The sequence below is a fragment of the Pseudophryne corroboree genome, chromosome 1 (genome assembly GCF_028390025.1).
Source record: "Pseudophryne corroboree isolate aPseCor3 chromosome 1, aPseCor3.hap2, whole genome shotgun sequence".
Lineage (NCBI taxonomy): Eukaryota > Metazoa > Chordata > Amphibia > Anura > Myobatrachidae > Pseudophryne > Pseudophryne corroboree.
In genome coordinates this window covers 910609843-910635422 of record NC_086444.1, presented here as the reverse complement: position 1 = coordinate 910635422, position 25580 = coordinate 910609843, and positions in this window count along the sequence as shown.

Genomic DNA, 25580 nt, shown 5'->3' with positions numbered 1-25580 from the left:
ACTAATCCTTTTTGGAATATTTCTAGGTGTGTAGGGTGGGGATCCTGTACGGATGCTCAACCCATGTTTTTTTGTGGGTTATCAACCAACTCAGAGTGTTGTTCTATAACTTGGTAAGCATCAAGCAAGAGAATATTTTTCATATGTTAGCATTTTCTCTATATGATGTCCATAAGCTAAAAGGATGTTCATTCTACTGTGATAAGATCAGGATAGGGGTGCCCTCTCTTGGGGTAGATGGGCACCTCCAAACACACAGCAGTTTCGAAAACAGCACACCACTCCAGGGTTTTTGTGCGATCTAGCCGTGGCTAGTTTTATTGTGCAGTACAAAAAGAAAACATAAAAATAAATCTTAGCCCATGTCAGCACTAACTATATATAGGATAGCTTCCCTCTCTGTAAGTATTAGGTCCTCCTATTATTTTGAGTCAGTAAATCACAGTGTCTCATCACAGGCCTGCTGCCTGTTTCCCAGGTAATGTGGACCGGAGCCAAGTCCTGACACAGCTTATATCAGCCTCTTACGTATTAGCCTGCTCTCAGACCGAAGGCCTAAAACCCGCAAAATGGGCTTTATGGGTGGATTCCCCCCTTCTCTCTCACACACATACCCCCAGGGCCCCTTATTCAGCATTTAGTAAAAGCCCAAACTCTTATCAAGTCTGTTTAGCAGAAACAGACATTTCCTGGTAGTTTAAAATGCATAGGCCAGAAACCTGGGTCAAACATGTCTCCCGTTTTATCACTGTACCAGTGCTTCTATCATACTACTGTGCTACCAAATGAAATACATGTCCTAAAAAAAAGTTTAGATAATTAAATTCTGTAGAGTAAGTAAGAAATAAATAAAAAACATTTGCTAATTTAAAATAACACATTGTAAAATGTAAAATATGACCTGTTTATGACAGGGTCTAGAAATGGTTAAACACAGATAATTATTAACATACGCAAAGGATGTGACTTAACGAGCTATCTATTTTTGTGCACATAGAGCAAACAGCTGCATGAATGTTTTTTCTGCATGCACCTGGTATGCGTGCCATTGGCCATTTAATAGTTAGGCCCGCACAGTCTATTGCCCCCAAGCCTAAACACGGTCAGACAGCCATTATCACTAAGTGTTAAATCAAGGTATTTTATTCTCACAGAACATTTCTTTTATGGAAGTTGCATTCCTATAGTTTATTGACATACAGATAAATAATTATCAAACATGTCAAGGGTCAAATCTAATTTAAAAAAACAAAAAGCTAAAACTTTAACAAATAGCCCAGTTTGTACTGATTGAATAGGCTACTCCCTTTGCAATTTTAAAGATAAATTGTGATGAAAGGGGAAATTGTGATGAGTTGTATAATAGGCCATGCTGAAGAGCTGTGTGATTTTTAGTGTGGCACTGTCCTAGGATTTCAAATTTCTGCCTTGCTTAAGCTGCCCCGTTCATTAAAGCAAAGTCCCAAGTGGATTTAGTACTACTTCTGCTGGGCAAACATTATACTATTATCAGCAGACTGGTTCGATATGTGACTGACCCCAAATTATCATTCTGTTGAATATAACAAATCACTTGGCATGTCCAACAGAACTGATAATTTCTGAGCTGCAGGTTGGTTGCACTGGCGATGTATGTGCTTCCTCTGCCTGAGCGACCAACATTTCCTCTGTTCCTTCACAGGGGAAGAACCTTGGAAATGTCTCCTCCTCAAGGGAGAATAGCAGATATTGTGTGGCCATATTAGAGCTTGGTTAATCTGATTGCAGAGCATACCCTATAGAGAGAAGTGTTTTCAGTGGATATCCCATAATATTATTTAAAAAATAGGTCCCTAAAACTGACTTATACTGGTATAAGTCCAGGCCCTATCAAGTTTATTACTGTCATTATAAACATAAAGAGTAAGAATCTCTGTTCCTGACCATTCTTATTCTCTTTCCTGGTCAATTCAGATCTTTATACCACCTAAACAAAAGGCCTTATAGAAGTGACTCCAGCCACTCTTTCTTCTTGGTGTTGACCATGGTCTCATCCTAAGCACACAAAAATAGACAACGTTCAAAACTCTCCCACAATGTAGCACATCACTGGTAAAAGTATTGAACTTCTATGACATTCTCAAATATATGCTATCTACCGCTTCTAACAAACTCCTGTGGACAACCTCTTTAACCACAATTACAAGATAAGATCATGCTTACTGTACTACTCCATGCCCATGGTCTAAAATAAATAAGATCCAACATATAGTAAATTATTATTCTCCTTACTAAACTCCTTTCCAACGCTCTTCGACCTCCTTTTTCCCCACCTACTACATATCCACTCAACCGTATCTTATCAAAAGTACCTTGATTGCTGTGGGCAGGATGCATCATGTATTGTGAAGTAATTATGATACTTCTATTTGCATGTATACTTGCGGTATAAATGAATACTTACCTGCTGGGACAGCTATTCCAATATAGAGTTGACTAAGAAGCACAGGCATTAGATCCTTTGCTGGGAATTTTTGAACAAAGAATCCCAAAGGCTCCTATGGTCAACACAATCTACAGGTCGGGCAGAAGCTTTGCAAAGTTACTATGGAGCAATAATTTAGAAACATAATTGTTATTATGACAGTTTATAGTTTTATTTTAAAAAATGGGGTCATATTTTATAGATTATTGCCATCACACCCACATCCCGGAGTTACCAGGAAAGGGACCAATGCTATTCAGCATTTTGCCAGAAAGCTCTAGTTAAGCTGGGGGTGGAGCTGTATACCTACTCCTAGAAGTTGGACCTGATGTGCATATATGTTTTTATTTTACAAACATGACACACTAGCTGGCAATGTGTAAACATGTGGCACATAACCCTTAACTTGGATTGTATACCTCCAGCTTGCTTGGTATTGTACCCGCCTCCATACATTCTACTCACCTGTTAGGGGACATCACAATTATCAGCTCATATAATGGCTCACATAGTAGGCAAGCATTTACTATAGAAGGAAAGCAGCTGGTGAAAGTGCCTTGCAACAGTAAGTGATCAGCAATAGCACATTGTTGACATTAGGACATACAGTACCTAATTGTAATCTTGGGCGACATGAGAGGTCAGACAATGGGGGTAATTCAGACCTGATCGCTAGGGTACATTTTTTGCAGTTCTGCAATCAGGTAGTCGCTGCCTACAGGGGAAAGGAAAATGTTCTGTGCAAGTGTGCGATCGCATTTGTAGCAGAGTTGCACAAACATCAGTTTGTTCAGTCTCTGCTCAGCTCAGGACTTACTCTGCCCCTGCGATGGTTTGCCGGTGATTGGGGCCGGAGCTGACGTCATACACCCTCCCTCCAAACGCCTGAGTCCACCTGCGTTTTTTTGGACACTCCTTTAAAACGGTCAGTTGCCACCCACACACGGCCTCTTCCTGTCAATCACATTGCGATCGCTTTTTTCGCACCATACAGTCGCTATGCAGCGATGCCAGGAGCAGTCACCCGACGCACCAGCGCATTGCAGTGCATACGCATGCGCAGTTCAGACCTGATCACCCGCTGTGTGAAAACATACAGCAGCGATCAGGTCTGAATTACCCCCTATATTTTTTTAAAAGTCACTTGATAGTAAAAAATGTGCTCAGGCATGGATATCTTTAGTACTGGGAATCATGGGCATAACTATAGTGGGTGCAAAGGATGTCATATGGGGCCAAGAGGCTTAGGGGGACCTGGACAGCTTATAAAGTTGCATGCCAATTCTCCAGATTTGCCTGCTAAGCAATTGGGTCTGATCCATTGCCCAGCCTGATTTGTGTGACATTACATTTTCAGTAAGAGAAGTGTGTAGTGTATTTTATAATTGTAAGGGGGCACTGTAATGTGGCACAACATGAACTGTGGACACTGTACATGTATGTCATAATGTGAATTGGGGGTACTGTGTGGCATAATGTGTACTGGCAGCCCTACAATGTGACATCATGTAATCTAGGGAACTATGATGGTTCATAAAATAAGCTAGAGCACCACTATGGGGTATAACATTACCTAGGGTACTACTAAGGTTCAGAAAATGAGCTAGGGCACTATTATCGGTGCTGCTCTGCCAAGCAGCCTTAGTTTTTAGTCTTAAATGTATAATATGTCTACAGTTTCATATGTGCTGTCACAACTGAGGGTTTTAGCTGACAGGAGGAAGCCTCAGTTGTAGGGGCTGAGAGGAACTTAAACTGGGGAGGTTTAATCAGACCCCTGGACATGTAAGTGTTAAAAGGAAACCCGAAGGTGTGACCATGACAACCAGGTAAAAGTAAATTAAAAGTTTATTGACAAACTCCGTGTAACAACAGACAGCAAATGATGACAGTGGCAATAAATAATATTCCTGGAACACTTTTACCATGGAAGGTGTAACAGAGCACTGGTAGGTTAAGAACAGCTGTTAAAGTCCTTGATGGAAAAACCTTACCAGGCCTGGCTGTAGTAGTGCAGATAACCAAGGAACATGCCAGTAGATGGAATAGATGAAGCTGGTAACTTGAATCAGCTGTTGTGTTTGCTGGAGAGAACCAGCCAGGTGGTAAGACACGGAGTGGATGCTGAGTGGGATCAGCCAGGTGATAAAGTCACTGAGTAAATGCTGGATGGAACCAGCCAGGTAATGATACACGGAGTGGAAACTGTAAGATGCTAGGTAGCGTGGAAACAGAGGAGTTGAAGGATGGTTACCAGTGGTAGTGGATACTGCTGATAAGTAGGAATCCGCTGGAACAACACCTGCACTTTAAGGATACTGGAATCTGCTGGAAGCAGATGGGTTAATAGCTGGAGCTGGATCAGCCACGGAGGACTGCAGAGTCAGGCTGCACCGCAGGATGGTAGGCAGGTGCGGGTCTCTTAGTGGATGGTGGAGACAGGAGCTGGAACCTGGAAAAACAACCACAGGAGAGAGAGACTGGAACAAGGTATGACAAACAAAGCACTGACGACTTGCTAGCCCAGGCACAGGATACTTATACCTGCAGCAATGCAGGTATTGGCTGGGCAATTATGCAGATTTCCAGGCAGTGGATTGGAGGAACTGAAGCATGTGATTGAATCCAACATGGCTGCGCCCATGTCAGAACTTGGAGGGAAAACTGGTTTGGGAATCCATGTGGAAACATAACTGTAATGGCGGCGCCGGCCGCAGAGGACAGGAGACGCTATGCAGGATTCAAACATGGCGCGTCTCAGCGTGACAGGAGGGATATGCAAAATGTGGACACAGATGAGAACCGGCCTTGGAACGCTGAGCCAGCCTCAGGAGACATCTGAAAGGCAAGTAATGGCGTCCAGATACCCGGATCGTGACAGCACCCCCTCCCTTTAGGAGTGGCCCCAGGACACTTCTTAGGCTTTAGAGGAAAATTCGAGTGGAAATTCCGGACCAAGACAGGAGCATGGACATCTGAGGCATTGGTCCAAGAGCGTTCTTCAGGACCATAGCCCTTCCAGTCAATAAGATACTGCAACTGACCGTAACGGAAACGTGAGTCCAGAATCTTGGCCACCTCATACTCGACTCCCCGTTGAGTCTGAACTTTAGGAGCTGGAGGAAGTGCAGAATGAAACCGATTCAGGATCAGCGGTTTCAACAGGGAAACATGGAATGTCCTGGGTATTTTCAAGAAGGGAGGTAACTGGAATCTGTAAACAACGGGATTGATGACTTGTTCAATTTTAAAAGGACCGATGAAACGAGGTGCAAATTTCATGCTGGGAACTCTCAACCTCAAAATCTTTGTGGACAACCATACACGATCACCCACCTTGAGAGCAGGAACCGCTCTACGCTTCCTATCGGCAAACTTCTTGTACCTGAATGAGGCTTTAAGCAGGGCCGCGCGGACATTCTTCCAGTTATTTGAAAACTGACGCAAGGTGACATCCACTGCTGGAACAGAAGTTGCTGGAAGCGGTTGGAATTCTGGAACTTTAGGGTGGAATCCATAGTTGATGAAGAATGGTGTTGATGAAGATGAGGAATGGTATTGATTGTTGTGGCTGAACTTGGCCCAAGGAAGGAGTTGAACCCAGTCATCTTGGGAGGAAGACACATACATGCGGAGGAAGGCCTCCAAGTCCTGATTCACCCTCTCGGTCTGACCATTGGTCTGAGGATGGTAAGCTGTAGAAAACTTTAACTTGACTTGGAGGGCTTGACACAAACTTCGCCAAAATTTGGCTACGAATTGTACTCCACGATCAGAGATGATCTCTTCAGGAAGACCGTGAAGTCGGAAGATCTCTTGGATAAACACTTGAGCCAACTTGGAAGCTGACGGAAGACCGGTGAGGGGTATGAAATGTGCCATCTTGGTGAACCGGTCAACTACCACCCAGATGGTATTAAACTGGTTGCACATAGGCAGGTCTGTAACAAAGTCCATCGACAAATGGGTCCACGGTCGACGAGGAACAGATGATGGAACCAGTTGCCCTGCAGGCGACTGGCGGGAGACTTTGTGTTGGGCACACTTCGGGCAAGAAGCAATAAACTCCATGACGTCCTTCTTCAGATTTGGCCACCAGTAGGACCTAGAAATAAATTCAAGGGTTTTCTGAATGCCTGTATGTCCGGCAAAACGGGAAGCATGGGCCCAATGCATGAGCTTCTTCCTTAACACCGGCTTCACAAAACTTTTCCCTGGTGGAGGCGTAGAGTCCATCCCTACCGTGGAGAATGCCAACGGATTAATAATAGGATGCTTGTCCGCAGACTCCGACTCATTTTCTTGCTCCCATGAGCGGGAAAGGGCATCGGCCTTGCGATTCTGAGAACCCGGACAGAACTGGAGTTTAAAGTCGAACCTGGAAAAGAAAAGTGCCCATCTGGCCTGACGAGGGTTAAGACATTGTGCGATTTTCAGATATAAAAGATTCTTGTGGTCGGTAAGTATAGTAATTGAATGAGAAGCTCCCTCCAACAGATATCTCCACTCCTCTAGAGCGAGCTTGATGGCTAGCAACTCTTGGTCGCCAATGGCATAGTTGCGCTCAGCTTGGGAGAACTTCCGGGAGAAGAAACTGCAAGGATGTAGATGGCCATCTTTAGCCCTCTGGGATAACACCGCTCCTACTCCAACGGAGGAGGCATCCACCTCTAAGATGAAAGGAGAGTCGATGTCGGGCTGTTTCAGAACTGGTGCAGAGATGAAACGTTGCTTTAGGAGATGAAAAGCTTGCGTAGCTTCTTCAGACCACTTGGACGGGTTAGCACCCTTCTTGGTTAATGCAGTGATAGGTGCCACAATGGTGGAAAAGTCTCGTATAAACTTTCTGTAATAATTGGCAAACCCTAAGAACCTCTGGACCCCTTTGAGGGTTAAGGGTATCGGCCAATTCTGGATTGCTTGTAGTTTCTCAGGATCCATCTCTAGTCCGGAACCGGACACAATTTAACCTAGAAACGGAATGGATTTAACTTCAAAAACACATTTCTCCAATTTGCAATAGAGATGATTGACACAGGACAGAACCTCCTTTACCCAAAAACGATGTTCCTCTAGATTATTGGCAAAGATGAGGATATCATCTAGATATACCACGACATGGCGGTATAAGATGTCTCTGAAGATCTCATTGACGAAATGCTGTAAGACAGCTGGAGCATTGCTCAATCCGAAGGGCATGACGAGGTACTCATAATGTCCATCACGGGTGTTAAAAGCGGTCTTCCACTCGTCACCCTCACGGATCCGGATGAGATTGTAGGCACCCCTCAAATCCAACTTTGTAAAGATGGTTGCTCCGCTGACTCTATCGAAGAGCTCTGTAATCAAGGGTAAAGGATACCGGTTCTTGACGGTAATGTCGTTCAGACCTCTGTAGTCGATGCACGGCCGCAGACCACCGTCTTTCTTCTTAACGAAGAAGAAGCCTGTGCCAGCTGGAGAAGAAGAAGGTCGGATAAAACCCTTCGCCAGGTTCTCTTTGATGTACTCCTCCATGGAGTGCGTCTCAGGCAGAGACAATGGATAAGTTCGGCCTCGAGGTGGAACCTTCCCTGGAATGAGATCAATTGGGCAGTCCCATTCTCTATGAGGAGGAAGGATATCAGCAGAAGCTTTACTGAACACGTCCGTGTAGTCTTGATATGGAGGAGGTGGAACATCAGACGACCTGGGGAAAGAAGAACAAACAGGAAGCACTTTGGACAAACAGGTCTCAGCACAGGAGGGACCCCATGCTAGTATCTGCGTAGTTGTCCAGTCAATCGATGGATTGTGGAGGCGGAGCCATGGAAGGCCCAAAACCACTGGATGTGTGGCTCTTGGAATCACTAGGAAGGAAATAAATTCGGCATGAAGAACTCCCACTCTCAGACGAACTGGTAGAGTCCTTAGAGAAATAACTGAGTCAAATATCTTGCTGCCATCCACGGCAGTACAAGGAGATGGACGAGGAAAGTTTCTCGGTGGGTAGGGACCACCGTTTAACATAAGCTTCGGTTATGAAATTCCCAGGTGCTCCGGAATCAAGGAGGGCAATGACGTTCCTGTAACGTTGAGCAATTTGAAGCGAGACTGGGAGATTACAATCACGAGGAGATGGAGAGGAGAGCATTACTCCTAGCCGGCCCTCTCCTTGGCGAGCTAGGACTTGAAGTCCCGGACGTTTGGGACAGGCATTGATTGCGTGAGAAGGAGCTGCACAGTAGAGACAGAGGAACTCGGAAAGACGTCTTCGGCGCTCAGCAGGGGATAGACGGGAACGACCAATTTGCATGGGCTCATCTTCGGACGGAGACGGTTGACGAGGAGGAGGAGCAGAGGATTTTGGAGTGGATGACCTTCCCCGCTCATTTGCTCTTTCGCTGAACCGTAGATCAACATTCGTGCATAATGAAATTAGCTCATCCAACTTAGAGGGCAAGTCTCTGGTAGCTAACTCATCCTTGATGCGCTCAGATAAGCCATGCCAGAATGCAGCATACAGGGCCTCGTCGTTCCATGCCAGTTCGGATGCCAGGATTTGGAACTGTATTAGATACTGTCCCACAGTACGTGTTCCCTGGCGTAAACGGAGAATCTCAGATGAAGCAGAGGTTACCCGGCCTGGCTCGTCGAAGATGCGCCTGAATGTTGCCACAAAGTCAGTATAGGAGGACAGCAGGGGATCAGACTTCTCCCATAGAGGTGATGCCCAGTCAAGGGCTGAGCCGCTGAGAAGGGAGATGATATAGGCAATTTTAGTACGGTCACTGGGGAAATTGCCAGGTTGAAGCTCAAAATGGATTTCGCATTGGTTGAGAAATCCCCTGCAGAACCTTGGAGATCCGTCAAATTTTGCTGGCGTTGGAAGATGAAGACGTGGAATGGAAATGGGCAAGGTGGGTGGGGTTACAGCTGGTGTCACTGTGGTGGACGCAACGGACGTGTCAGGTTCACGGAGGGTTGTTTGAATCCCATCCAGCCGCGTAGAGAGATCCTGGAGACAGCAGATGATATGGCCTTGTGCAGCCTCCTGATGTTCAAGTCGGGCTGCCAGTTCTTGCATCAGCCTAACCGCTTGATCCTGGTCTCCGGCTGGATTCATATGATCAGTGCTTACTGTCACAACTGAGGGTTTTAGCTGACAGGAGGAAGCCTCAGTTGTAGGGGCTGAGAGGAACTTAAACCAGGGAGGTTTAATCAGACCCCTGGACATGTAAGTGTTAAAAGGAAACCCGAAGGTGTGACCATGACAACCAGGTAAAAGTAAATTAAAAGTTTATTGACAAACTCCGTGTAACAACAGACAGCAAATGATGACAGTGGCAATAAATAATATTCCTGGAACACTTTTACCATGGAAGGTGTAACAGAGCACTGGTAGGTTAAGAACAGCTGTTAAAGTCCTTGATGGAAAAACCTTACCAGGCCTGGCTGTAGTAGTGCAGATAACCAAGGAACATGCCAGTAGATGGAATAGATGAAGCTGGTAACCTGAATCAGCTGTTGTGTTTGCTGGATAGAACCAGCCAGGTGGTAAGACACGGAGTGGATGCTGAGTGGGATCAGCCAGGTGATAAAGTCACTGAGTAAATGCTGGATGGAACCAGCCAGGTAATGATACACGGAGTGGAAACTGTAAGATGCTAGGTAGCGTGGAAACAGAGGAGTTGAAGGATGGTTACCAGTGGTAGTGGATACTGCTGATAAGAAGGAATCCGCTGGAACAACACCGGCACTTTAAGGATACTGGAATCTGCTGGAAGCAGGCTGCTGGAAGCAGATGGGTTAATAGCTGGAAGCTGGAAGCTGGATCAGCCACGGAGGACTGCAGAGTCAGGCTGCACCGCAGGATGGTAGGCAGGTGCGGGTCTCTTAGTGGATGCTGGAGACAGGAGCTGGAACCTGGAAAAACAACCACAGGAGAGAGAGACTGGAACAAGGTATGACAAACAAAGCACTGACGACTTGCTAGCCCAGGCACAGGATACTTATACCTGCAGCAATGCAGGTATTGGCTGGGCAATTATGCAGATTTCCAGGCAGTGGATTGGAGGAACTGAAGCATGTGATTGAATCCAACATGGCTGCGCCCATGTTAGAACTTGGAGGGAAAACTGGTTTGGGAATCCATGTGGAAACATAACTGTAATGGCGGCGCCGGCCGCAGAGGACAGGAGACGCCATGCAGGATTCAAACATGGCGCCGCTGTGACAGCGTCTCAGCGTGACAGGAGGGATATGCAGAATGTGGACACAGATGAGATCCGGCCTTGGAACGCTGAGCCAGCCTCAGGAGACATCTGAAAGGCAAGTAATGGCGTCCAGATACCCGGATCGTGACATGTGCAGTATGAACTCATATGTGTAATGTTTGTAATGTATGCTACGTTTTTCCTCCTTCATGTTGCTGCTTGGCGATGCATTGTACCACAAAGAAGTCCTAGTGTACGTGAATACACCTGGCCAATAAAGCTGATTCTGATTCTGATTCTGATTACGGGGTATAAAATGAATAACTGCTGCAGAGAGGTGTCTCTCAAGAAGCAATGGGACAGGGCCCCTTAAATATGTTTCTATGGGGCCCACAAAATTGTGATTCCCTGTCTGGAATGTGAGTGGGTCACAAAGACTTTGATTGAGCAACACTAGCTCAGAACATATATATAATATGCTTGGCAGCAGAAAGTTTCATAATTTGCAAATTACTTTGTTTTCAATTAGGGATATAATGTTTTATTCTTTTTATTACTGTGTATCTTCAAATTTCTTTAAAAACATATTATAATACACAGAAATAAAATTAAGATAAAGCACTCAAATCCATAAAACATAAAAGGCCGTGATGTAATGCCGTCCGTGTTCGGCCAACGTGCGGGATGCCGGCCGAACTCAGACATTTTTTAACGGGGGAATCACTTCCAAGGCAAAACCATGTCTTGTAAGTGATTGACCATTTAAAAAAAATCCAGGTTAGGCCGGCTTCCCGCACGTCAGCCGAACTCGGGTGGCATTACATCCCGCCCATACTATTATTTATTATTGTATAGCTCAAAGTCTAATTAAAAAAGTAAGACTAAGATATTTTATTTGAAGAATATACTGTATATATATATTTTTTTTTTAAACCCATCTCATTTACCTTTATTTCCTGTTCTCTATGTGCCTCAAAGAACATGTTTTTAATTATTTTGTTAGCTGTCCTTCCTCAGGTGAGGTGTTATTTCTTAAGTGTAAAGTAGTAACATTCCATCCTCACCATGCCCAAGGTCATTTTAATGAAAATTCCTCAGTCCATGCCAAAGGGATAGAATTGCTCTTAATCCTTCAACCACCTGTTATTTGATCCCAAACCCCACTGGAGCTTTTTGTTGTGAATCGGTAAAACTCTTTGGCCTCATCACAACTGTAGATATAATAGAGGTCAGTTTACAAACATTTCAGCTTGTTCCTGTTTGGTTTTTTTTTTAAACTACATTAAATAATAAAAATTATGTTTCTTTTTATGTGTGTGTTTTCCATTCTCCTTTATTTATTCTATTTGTGTATTTTGATGCTTTTTGTATAGTTTAGTAGCAGATTTTGCATTATCTGATGTGCCTGAATAAACAGATATACATTTTATATTACTATTATTAATTTACACATTCCACTGAATATAAAAGTGATTAAATCAATATATTTACTAAATGTTTATAAAAATACATATTTCTTTACATATTCACAGACAGGGATAGATTTTATATGAGGGAATGAATTTTTTCTTTTTCTTTTTTTGTAGTGTTTCCTTTATTTAGCTTTGAGATCTGTTCATTAAGAATGGCTCATCAAAGACTGTTTAACATTACATCAGTTAGTTAAAACCACTTAACTGACGATTTTTCCCTTCAAAAGCGTTAACAACATTGTTTTTTAAAATTAATTTTATTTAATAAAGTTGAAAAAAAAAAATTTTTAAATTTAAACATTATATTATGCACATCTGCAGAATGGATCTCCTCGGCAAAAACAGGGGGACAGGGTGGGACGGCGCAGTTGCATGAAATCAGACCATGCCAGTTAAGTGGTTTTAATAAATGCTATAGTTTTAACTCCACTCCACATAATTTTGGAACGTTGGCGTAGCACCGTTTGGTTTATTTTTCTGTCATTGTTGTGGCGGGGCTATTTTGAACTTCAGTGGCCAATGGCCATGCATCGGCTTTGTGAGCAATGTAAAGTATAAAATGTGGAAATGAGGCAACAGCAAGTTATATGTCTGTTTAAAACTTTTTCTTCAAAACTTGCAATGCAACACATTCTAAAATAGCTGAACAAACATGTACACAGTGACCGTGCTGCAGGTATTTCTGTACCATTGAAGTTAAAAAGTTACTGTATAAAGCAGGTAGCAAAGTAGCTTACTATTACATTCATATGATGCATTGTTTCCGTGACTTTTATAATGTTATCTATACAAAAGTAAAGAATTTGATTGCTAAAATCTTTTTAATAACACCAAGATTGTACAATAAGCTCATTGTTCCATACTTTTTAACACCTGTCTCTGCCAACTTGTTACAAGTCCTCTTAAAGAGTTCAGGAAGGGCCTTTCAATAAATTTTACCACCTTGTAAACTGGCCATGAATCATTTCTGAAAGCTGTACAACACAGGTAAATAGTTGTGCTCACACATGGCAGGAGCTCATCTTCATCACTGAGTGCTGAATGTCACTATCCCTTTGTAGTGAATAGGAGTTACAGAATGTAGGCTGACCATATTATCCCTTTAACCTGGGGAACTCATGAATTACACAGGTTCTGTGGCTGCTTAAAACCAGGTGAAATGCAGGCTTGTAGTCAGCCAGCCACAGAACCTGTGTAATTCATGTGTCCCAGGTTAAAGGGATAATATGGTCAGCCTACAGAATACTAGAGCCTGACATATCGTACTTTATTTGTCATTGTTAATGTTATATGCCAGAGGTTCTCAAACGCGGTCCTCAAGGCACCCCAACAGTCCAGGATTTAGGTATATCCATGGCTCAGCACAGATTAAATCAAATTGACTGAGGTGCTAATTAAGTCACCTGTGGCCAAGCATGGATACATTTAAAACCTGGACCGTTGGGGTGCCTTGAGGACCGTGTTTGGGAACCTCTGTTATAAGCATTGGGCTTTATGTATTATTTGTTGTCACTTATATTATTTAGTTTTTTTAAACTGAATAATCTTATGGTTATTCCCTATTATTTTCTAATATATACAGGCGCTCATATGAATTGTCAATTCTAGCTATATAGCAGAGTATCATACCCCTTTCACATTGTACAAAATAACCTGGGATGTTGCCATGTTGAGGTGCAGTGTGAAAGCGCCAAAGTGAAATAACCCCTTTTTGCATTTCAACCCAGGATTAAAGCAGGGTTAAACACGGGTCAGACCGGGTTGATGTGCAATGTTTAAGGCCCTACCCAGGTTGTTCAATGCGGGCAGAGGCGTAACTAGGGTAAGGCGAGTGGGGCACGTGCCCTGGGCGCCTTGGCAGGCCCAGCAGAGGGGGGCGCCGCCGCCGGCCAGGGCATCATGCCCCACTCGCCCCCGTCACGTCGCAATGTGAGGGGAGGAGAGCGCAGCATCTCTCCCTCCCCTCAATGTCCTCACCGCCGCTGCCAGCACCAGCGCTGCGTGTGTCCAGTCTCCAGCGGCGTTAGCCAATCAGAGCTTGCGGACTGGCTCCTGATTGGCTGCCGGTCCACGAGCTCTGATTGGCTAGCGAACCGGCACCACATAGCCGCCGCCGAAGACCTGGAGCAGTGAGGGTCAGGAGAGGAGAGGCGCTGCGCTGCGCTCTCCTTCCCTCACATAGCACAGCCACGGGAACGGGAAGGAAGCGGTGAGTGACCGGCGGGGGCATGTAACTGGCACTGTGGGGCATGTATCTGGCACTGTGGGGTGGGGCATGTATCTGGCACTGTGGGGCAATGTAACTGGCACTGTAGGGCATGTAACTGGCACTGTGGGGCATGTATCTGGCACTGTGGGGCATGTATCTGGCACTGTGGGGCAATGTAACTGGCACTGTGGGGCATGTAACTGGAACTGTGGGGCATGTATCTGGCACTGTGGGGCATGTATCTGGCACTGTGGGGCAATGTAACTGGCACTGTGGGGCATGTATCTGGCACTGTGGGGCATGTAACTGGCACTGTGGGGCAATGTAACTGGCACTGTGGGGCATGTAACTGGCACTGTGGGGCATTGTAACTGGCACTGTGGGGAAATGTATCTGGCACTGTGGGGCATGTATCTGGCACAGTGGGGCATGTAACTGGCACTGTGGGGCATTGTAACTGGCACTGTGGGGCACTGTAGCTGTCACTGTGGATCTGACAATGTGGGGCATTGTATCTGGCGCTGTGGGGCAATATGTATCTGGCACTGTGGGGCGCTGTATCTGTCATTGTGTATCTTGCACTGTGGGGCACTGTGTATCTGGCACTGTGGGGCACTGTGTATCTGGCACTGTGGGGCACTGTGTATCTGGCACTGTGGGGCAATTGTGTATCTGGCACTGTGTAAAAAGGGGACTTTGCATGCATACTGTGCAAAAATTGAATGAAGGCGTGCTGAGAGACGACACAAGCGGTAGGTGATAATCATGTTGGCACGCCCCATTTCCAGTGGCCACACCCCTTCTGGTGCATGGCCACTACCCTTCTGGTGCGTGACCACACCCATTTTTTCGCCACCCGCGCCTTAGGCTCGCGCACATATTTCTTTTGGTGTTTTTTTTTTTTGGGTGGGGGGGGTGCCACTCTTCATCTTGCCCTGGGCTCCGAAAACCCTGGTTACGCCTCTGAATGCGGGACTCCAAAATAAAACCTGGTTGGATGTTCCTGTGTCTCCTTTTGTTTCCTTTTGAAACCTCATCTTTGTGAACCAGAAAAAGTCAATTTTAAATGACATCCATTGTGTTTACATGGGTGAACCGGGTTGAGTGTGAAAGGGACCAACCCGGGAATAACCCGGGGCGAATGTGGAAGGGTCTGACCCGGGTTGGATCCGGGTTTGCGATGTGAAAGCGGTATTAGTTAGCTGCAGCAAACCTGAGTATGCCTATGAATACACATCTGTTGAAAAGTGGACCTGATTACAGCCCACTAATTCCTAGTGAACAAACAAAATAATAAGGGGGTTGGTTCTGCGCTTTAAATCAGTATTTATATGGCTGAATAAACTTGACAATAAATGCAGATTTTTATTTTAAAAGTTGTCGATTATCCCCTGCAGTGATAATACTAAAAATAAAAATTATTACACCATATATATATATAAATATATATATATATATATATATATATATATATATATATGCAGCAAAATGTACTCAGAAAATTACTAGTCATTCAAATTGAAATAAAACAGTTGGTGAGAATAACGTTACGTACTGGTCACATAATCAGGTTCCTAGGAATCTTGAATCCATGGATAAAATATGCTATATATGAATCATAATTAAAGATGTGCGGCGGGCACTTTTCGTGTTTTGGTTTTGGCTTGGTTTTTCCAAAACCACCCTTTCGTGTTTTGGTTTTGGTTTTGGATCTGGATGATTTTTGGAAAAAACATAAAAACAGCTACAATCACAGAATTTGGGGTTAATTTTGCTCCTACGGTATTATTAACCTCAATAACAATCATTTCCACTCATTTCCAGTCTATTCAGAACACCTCACACCGCACAATATTGTTTTTAGGCCAAAAGGTTGCACCGAGGTTGCTGGATGACTAAGCTAAGCGACACAAGTGGACAACACAAACTCCTGGCCCATCTAGGTGTGGCACTGCAGTGTCAGACAGGAGGGTAGATATAAAAAAAGGCCCCAAACAGCACATCATGCAAAGAAGAAAAAGAATTGCAATGAGGTTGTTGTGTCGCTTGCAATGAGGTAGCTGTATGACTAAGCCAAGCGACACAAACAATTCCAACTGGAATTATACGTCCAAGTCACTGTAATTAATTGGCAAGATCACTGTAATTAATAATTATAAATCACTGAAATTAATTGGCAAAATCACTGTAATTATACGTCCAAATCACTGGAATTAAATGGCAAGATCACTGTAATTAATAATTTTAAATCACTGTAATTAATTGGCAAGATCACTGTAATTAATAATTATAAATCACTGGAATTAATTGGCAAAATCACTGTAATTATACGTCCAAATCACTGGAATTAAATGGCAAAATCTCGCTATCGCCTGCCTAGTGAAGTGGAATCTAGATGGGATTGGTTACCGGGGACACAATACCTCCATCAATTGTCTAAATCCCACTGCACTAATGGTAGATACCGGACGCACGTCTAGCACCAACATAAGTGTCAAGGCCTCAGTTAGGAGGGCTTCCATCGTCATGTGAAGCTGAACCACTAGTCATGAACATAGGCCAGGGCCGTTTTTTCGTATGGGCTCAATGGGCTCTTGCCCAAGGGCCCCAGGAGTATAAGGGCCCTATGCTGATAGCTGAGGGTCCCCTCTTTCCAGGGGTACCAGATTTTTTAAAATCGGCCCTGGGAAACCAGAGATATTTGACTTCTGCCTGTTAATTGCTTTCCCAGCCAGATATCTCAGGTTCTGTCTGACTTAGAGTTTTTCTGATGGTATACTCCAAAAGCTGGGACTGTCCCCCTTTTGGAGGACACTGACAGCTTGTCTCTATTATGCTCAGAACCAGAGATATCAGCCTTCAAGAAACTGGCCCCTGCTCCAGCTCCACAAGCCTAATATGCAGTTTTATATTTTCGTTGGTGAATTGCTCTGGCTCCTGAGCTCTGATACCTAAGTCCCCAGGACCTCCTAAAAGGTTGGACTCTCTAGTTTAATATCCAATTCAAAGCTAAGAAATTCAGGAACTTGAGATATCTGCAGTCAACCAAGCAGCCCTCCCACCAGAAAATGATGAATATTAAGCCCACTCCACTATACACCCTCCCCTACGTATTAAACACCCCCTACCACCCTGGAAGTCATGTACCAGGGCTTCTTCATTCAGCCCAATGGCCCCTTCTACCATTTTGCCCTATCTGTGCAGTAAATAAGTAATTAGCAGAAATTACTGTACCAGGTCCTACATGTAAGCGGAAGATAGAACACCCCCTACCACCGCTGATAGCACTCCAGGAGGATGGGTAGGGGGCCCAGTGCATTGCTGTGCCCAGGGGCCTACACTGCTGTTAAGACGGCCCTGGCCTCAGCCGTTCCTTGCCACTCCGTGTCGTAAATGGCATATTGGCATTTCTGGCGTTTCTCCTCAGAACATTTAAATTTCTTTTTTTGGTTCTTTTTACTGAACTTTGGCTTTTTGGATTTTACATGCCCTCTACTATCACATTAGGCATCGGCCTTGGCAGACGACGTTGATGGCATTTCATTGTCTATGTCATGGCTAGTGGCAGCAGCTTCAGCACTAGGAGGAAGTGGTTCTTCTTGATCTTTCCCTATTTTCTCCTCAAAATTTTTGTTCTCCATTATTATTTGGGAGTTATATGAGACAATATGCAGCACAGGAATGACTGGAATGACAGGTTGTGGTTGTTATAATTATTATACTGCAGCAGTGGACATATAGCAGCAGCGTATATCATCACTGGAATTAATGATGAGACAGGACACTACCACTGGTCTGATGCAGCACAACAGGTTGTTGCTACAATTATTATACTGCAGCAGTGGACATATAGCAGCAGCGTATATCATCACTGGAATTACCGATGAGACAGGACATTACCACTGGTCTGCACAACACAGCACCACTTTATACAGCTACACTGGATATATGGCAGCAGAGAACACCAACGCTGTGAATGGCTGGACTGATGCAGCACAATACACTGAGTGACTACACTGGACTGGACTGAGCAGCACAACACTTGCCACCCCACTTTCCCGCCCCCACACAGACACTGAACACTGAGGACATGTCCTCTCTATACACTCTCCGAGACTGGAGTGAAAATGGCCGCGACGCACGGCTCCTTATATGGAATCCAAATCCCGCGAGAATCCGACAGCGGGATGATGACGTTTTGCAGCTTTCGGGTTTCCAAGTCAGACGGGAAAACCCGAGCCTGACTCGGAGACGGGCTCGAGACGGGAAGTTTGGTAGGGTTCAGTTCTCTGAGAAACGAACCCGCTCATCTCTAATCATAATGGTAGTCCACTAAAACCAATAGTTATTACTCCAATTGCAAACTTTGTGTTGTACCAGTAGTAAGGGGGTTATTGAGAGAAGAACGCAGATCATTGCATGTGCAGCCAGATACGTGTTCATCTCTGCACATGCTGGGGGCCTTTTTTTCCGAAGCAGCTCCGTGTGACGTCATGCAGCAGCCCCGAAAACGGTCCTGGTCCACCCCTGTTTGCCCCCCCCCCCCCCCTGCTCACCCAATGCCGCATTGCCACCCTGAAAAAATGCCCAATCATATCGGCAATGTGCGTGGCTGCTGCAGCAAACTGTGCTGCGAGCAGAATAAGTGGCAAGGTCTGAATGACTCTCTAAAAGCGATGTGTATATCTTCCACGATCGCAATGGCTGTAAACTGGCAATGTTGCCCAAATGTAGTGTCCTGCGGCTTTAACTCACCCACTGATGTTGGTAGCAGTTGGAAGCCGCTAATAATTGTTGCTGAGAATGCTGACGGACCTCACTGTTAAGTGGTGGCTGGATGAATTCAGCAATTCTTCCCCATCGCTGCAGTTTGGGCTCAACCCTAAATCACGGGGAGCTGGCTGGTTGTTGACTGTATAACAGGTCTCCGCACCTGGGTCTACGGCAGCAAACAGGTATTAGAAGAAGGTAGAAAGTGGTGGTTGTCAATAACAACAGGTGTTCTCTCAAACCAGTTTTGCTCTTTTATGGAGCTTTTTCAAAAAGTCTTTGAAAAAGACTCTTGTCACTTTGCTGGGGGTGGTCTTACAACTTCTACAGAAAAGTACACAACAACCTATCTATGCTAATGACAGGCTTCACTGCACACATAGGGCCAACTCATTTTTGATTAAACAATTACCTGTGCTAATTATACACAATAAACAAACAGATATCAGTGAGAACAATCAGCACAAGTTTAAGAAGCATAACGTGACCACAAATGTGACCGCAGTGCGAGTATACTGTAAGCTGTCTACCCTCTCCTATTCACAGTGGTCGGCACTAACCTAACTGCAAGTTGGAATGGGACTCAAGTCTGTGGAATGGGTGTAAACAAGGGGTCCCTAAAGTGAACAGCCGCCCACTTGCGAGAAAGGGCTGCGGGAGCATATGGAACTAGACCGCTCCTCCACGTTCAACCCAAACATTCAACTGAGGCTACTACTAGAGATATTATAGGTAGTGATGTGCACCGGAAATTTTCGGGTTTTGTGTTTTGGTTTTGGGTTCGGTTCCGCGGCCGTGTTTTGGGTTCGACCGCGTTTTGGCAAAACCTCGCCGAAATTTTTTTGTCGGATTCGGGTGTGTTTTGGATTCGGGTGTTTTTTTTCAAAAAACCCTAAAAAACAGCTTAAATCATAGAATTTGGGGGTCATTTTGATCCCATAGTATTATTAACCTCAATAACCATAATTTCCACTCATTTTCAGTCTATTCTGAACACCTCACACCTCACAATATTATTTTTAGTCCTAAAATTTGCACCGAGGTAGCTGTGTGACTAAGCTCAGCGACCCAAGTGGCCGACACAAACACCTGGCCCATCTAGGAGTGGCACTGCAGTGTCCGACAGGATGGCACTTGAAAAAAATACTCCCCAAACAGCACATGACGCAAAGAAAAAAAGAGGCGCAATGAGGTAGCTGTGTGACTAAGATAAGCGACCCAAATGGCCGACACAAACACCTGGCCCATCTAGAAGTGGCACTGCAGTGTCACGCAGGATGGCCCTTCAAAAAAATACTCCCCAAACAGCACATGACGCAAAGAAAAAAAGAGGCGCAATGAGGTAGCTGTGTGACTAAGATAAGCGACCCAAGTGGCCGACACAAACACCTGGCCCATCTAGGAGTGTCACTGCAGTGTCACGCAGGATGGCCCTTCAAAAAAATACTCCCAAAACAGCACATGACGCAAAGAAAAATGAAAGAAAAAAGAGGTGCAAGATGGAATTGTCCTTGGGCCCTCCCACCCACCCTTATGTTGTATAAACAGGACATGCACACTTTAACGAACCCATAATTTCAGCGACAGGGTCTGCCACACGACTGTGACTGAAATGACTGGTTGGTTTGGGCCCCCACCAAAAAAGAAGCAATCAATCTCTCCTTGCACAAGCTGGCTCTACAGAGGCAAGATGTCCACCTCATCATCATCGTCCGATTCATCACCCCTTTCACTGTGTACATCCCCCTCCTCACAGATTATTAATTCGTCCCCACTGGAATCCACCATCTCAGGTCCCCGTATACTTTCTGGAGGCAATTGCTGCTGGTGAATGTCTCCACGGAGGAATTGATTATAATTAATTTTAATGAACATCATCTTCTCCACATTTTCTGGAAGTAACCTCATACGCCGATTGCTGACAAGGTGAGCGGCGACACTAAACACTCTTTCAGAGTACACACTGGAGGGAGGGCAACTTAGGTAGAATAAAGCCAGTTTCTGCAAGGGCCTCCAAATTGCCTCTTTTTCCTGCCAGTATACGTACGGACTGTCTGACGTGCCTACTTGGATGCGGTCACTCCTATAATCCTCCACCATTCTTTCAATGGTGAGAGAATCATATGCAGTGACAGTAGACGACATGTCAGTAATCGTTGGCAGGTCCTTCAGTCCGGACCAGATGTCAGCACTTGCTCCAGACTGCCCTGCATCACCGCCAGCGGGTGGGCTCGTAATTCTTAGCCTTTTCCTCGCACCCCCAGTTGCGGGAGAATGTGAAGGAGGAGCTGTTGACGGGTCACGTTCCGCTTGACTTGACAATTTTCTCACCAGCAGGTCTTTGAACCCCTGCAGACTTGTGTCTGCCGGAAAGAGAGATACAACGTAGGTTTTAAATCTAGGATCGAGCACGGTGGCCAAAATGTAGTGCTCTGATTTCAACAGATTGACCACCCGTGAATCCTGGTTAAGCGAATGAAGGGCGCCATCCACAAGTCCCACATGCCTAGCGGAATCGCTCTGTTTTAGCTCCTCCTTCAATGTCTCCAGCTTCTTCTGCAAAAGCCTGATGAGGGGAATGACCTGACTCAGGCTGGCAGTGTCTGAACTGACTTCACGTGTGGCAAGTTCAAAAGGTTGCAGAACCTTGCACAACGTTGAAATCATTCTCCACTGCGCTTGAGACAGGTGCATTCCACCTCCTTTGCCTATATTGTGGCCAGATGTGTAGGCTTGAATGGCCTTTTGCTGCTCCTCCATCCTCTGAAGCATATAGAGGGTTGAATTCCACCTCGTTACCACCTCTTGCTTCAGATGATGGCAGGGCAGGTACAGGCGGTTTTGGTGGTGCTCCAGTCTTCTGTACGCGGTGCCTGTACGCCGAAAGTGGCCCGCAATTCTTCTGGCCACCGACAGCATCTCTTGCACGCCCCTGTCATTTTTTAAATAATTCTGCACCACCAAATTCAAGGTATGTGCAAAACATGGGACGTGCTGGAATTTGCCCAGATGTAATGCACGCACAATATTGCTGGCGTTGTCCGATGCCACAAATCCCCAGGAGAGTCCAATTGGGGTAAGCCATTCTTCGATGATCTTCCTCAGTTGCCGTAAGAGGTTTTTAGCTGTGTGCGTATTCTGGAAAGCAGTGATACAAAGCGTAGCCTGCCTAGGAACGAGTTGGTGTTTGCGAGATGCTGCTACTGGTGCCGCCGCTGCTGTTCTTGCAGCGGGAGGCAATACATCTACCCAGTGGGCTGTCACAGTCATGTAGTCCTGAGTCTGCCCTGCTCCACTTGTCCACATGTCCGTGGTTAAGTGGACATTGGGTACAACTGCATTTTTTAGGACACTGGTGACTCTTTTTCTGAGGTCTGTGTACATTTTCGGTATCGCCTGCCTAGAGAAATGGAACCTAGATGGTATTTGGTACTGGGGACACAGTACCTCAATCAAGTCTATAGTTGGCTCTGAAGTAACGATGGATACCGGAACCACGTTTCTCACCGCATAGGCTGCCAAGGCCTCAGTTATCCGCTTTGCAGCAGGATGACTGCTGTGATATTTCATCTTCCTCGCAAAGGACTGTTGGACAGTCAATTGCTTACTGGAAGTAGTACAAGTGGTCTTCCGACTTCCCCTCTGGGATGCCTATCGACTCCCAGCAGCAACAACAGCAGCGCCAGCAGCAGTAGGCGTTACACTCAAGGATGCATCGGAGGAATCCCAGGCAGGAGAGGACTCGTCAGACTTGACAGTGACATGGCCTGCAGGACTATTGGCTTTCCTGGGTAAGGAGGAAATTGACACTGAGGGAGTTGGTGGTGTGGTTTGCAGGAGCTTGGTTACAAGAGGAAGGGATTTACTGGTCAGTGGACTGCTTCCGCTGTCGCCCAAAGTTTTTGAACTTGTCACTGACTTATGATGAATGCGCTGCAGGTGACGTATAAGGGAGGATGTTCCGAGGTGGTTAACGTCCTTACCCCTACTTATTACAGCTTGACAAAGGCAACACACGGCTTGACACCTGTTGTCCGCATTTGTGTTGAAATAATTCCACACCAAAGAGCTGATTTTTTTTGTATTTTGACCAGGCATGTCAATGGCCATATTCCTCCCACGGACAACAGGTGTCTCCCCGGGTGCCTGACTTAAACAAACCACCTCACCATCAGAATCCTCCTTGTCAATTTCCTCCCCAGCGCCAGCAACACCCATATCCTCATCCTGGTGTACTTCAACAGTGACATCTTCAATTTGACTATCAGGAACTGGACTGCGGGTGCTCCTTCCAGCACTTGCAGGGGGCGTGCAAATGGTGGAAGGCGCAAGCTCTTCCCGTCCAGTGTTGGGAAGGTCAGGCATCGCAACCGACACAATTGGACTCTCCTTGGGGATTTGTGATTTCGAAGAATGCACAGTTCTTTGCTGTGCTTTTGCCAGCTTAAGTCTTTTCATTTTTCTAGCGAGAGGCTGAGTGCTTCCATCCTCATGTGAAGCTGAACCACTAGTCATGAACATAGGCCAGGGCCTCAGCCGTTCCTTGCCACTCCGTGTCGTAAATGGCATATTGGCAAGTTTACGCTTCTCCTCAGACGCTTTTAATTTTGATTTTTGGGCAATTTTTTTACTGATCTTTTGTGTTTTGGATTTTACATGCTCTGTACTATGACATTGGGCATCGGCCTTGGCAGACGACGTTGATGGCATTTCATCGTCTCGGCCATGACTAGTGGCAGCAGCTTCAGCACGAGGTGGAAGTGGATCTTGATCTTTCCCTATTTTTTTAACCTCCACATTTTTGTTCTCCATATTGGCCTACCGTACTGCTATATACAGTATAATGGACCTGGTGGACACTGTCAGCAGACTGCGTTTATAGTATAAAGAAAAAAAGACACCACAGGTATACAATGTAGATGGATGGATAGTATACTTTATGTATGACGACGAGTGACTGAAGACACAGAGGTAGGTACAGCAGTGGCCTACCGTACTGCTATATACAGTATAATGGACCTGGTGGACACTGTCAGCAGACTGCGTTTATAGTATAAAGAAAAAAAGACACCACAGGTATACAATGTAGATGGATGGATAGTATACTTTATGTATGACGACGAGTGACTGAAGACACAGAGGTAGGTACAGCAGTGGCCTACCGTACTGCTATATACAGTATAATGTACCTGGTGGACACTGTCAGCAGACTGCGTTTATAGTATAAAGAAAAAAAGACACCACAGGTATACAATGTAGATGGATGGATAGTATACTTATGGACGACGAGTGACGACACAGAGGTAGGTACAGCAGTGGCCTACCGTACTGCTATATACAGTATAATGGACCTGGTGGACACTGTCAGCAGACTGCGTTTATACTTATAGTATAAAGAAAAAAAGACACCACAGGAGTGTTTTTCAGGCAGACAAACGTATACTGGTGGTCACTGTCAGCAAAACTGTGCACTGTACTCCTGCTATAGCTGCTCCCCAGTCTCCCCCACAATTAAGCAGTGTGAGCACTCAGCACAGTCAGATATATCATGCAGCACACTGAGGCTGAGCAGAGATATGGTATGGAGCGTTTTTTTCAGGCAGAGAACGGATAAAAAAACACTAGCAAAACTCTGCACTGTACTCCTCCTGAGTCCTAACAGCTGCTCCCCAATCCTCCCCACAATAAGCTAAGCAGTAGCAATCAGATCAACTAACTACTATAACTATATAAACGGAGAGGACGCCAGCCACGTCCTCTCCCTATCAATCTCAATGCACGTGTGAAAATGGCGGCGACGCGCGGCTGCTTATATAGAATCCGAATCTCGCGAGAATCCGACAGCGGGATGATGACGTTCGGGCGCGCTCGGTTTACCCGAGCCACACGGGAGAATCTGAGTACGGCTCGGACCCGTGTAAAAAGGCTGAAGTTCGGGGGGGTTCGGTTTCCGAGAAACCGAACCCGCTCATCACTAATTATAGGTGAATTAATTTATTGGACTTATTATTCAAATGTACTCTAGAGTAACCAATGTCTCCCTTGCGGTGCAGGCCTAGTGCCCAGATCACTTACTGTACAGAAAAGGCCGCAGGCTAAGCCCACCTATTTGTACACTGGTGACCTGGGCCTAATGCCAATATCACCTTATTAATTTGGAGGAAAACACTGACTGCTCCCTCTCGGCAGCATCTAATATAAGCCACTGGGATTCGGCGGAGTTATGATTCGGCGAGCTCTGATTGGCTCGCTGTGACTGTCTTCCGATCAGTGAGCCATGATTGATTCATGGCTGCAAGACAGTCACCAGCGAACAGTACCACTACGCTACCAACCGCCACAAGTTCGAGCTGGGGACAGTACTTCCAGCGCTGTGGGATGCACTGCTGGTCACTGATGGCCAATGCATCTGGACAGCAGGGTGCCTGGAACATCGTCTGGGTGCTCCAGACATGCACACTTCATCTCTT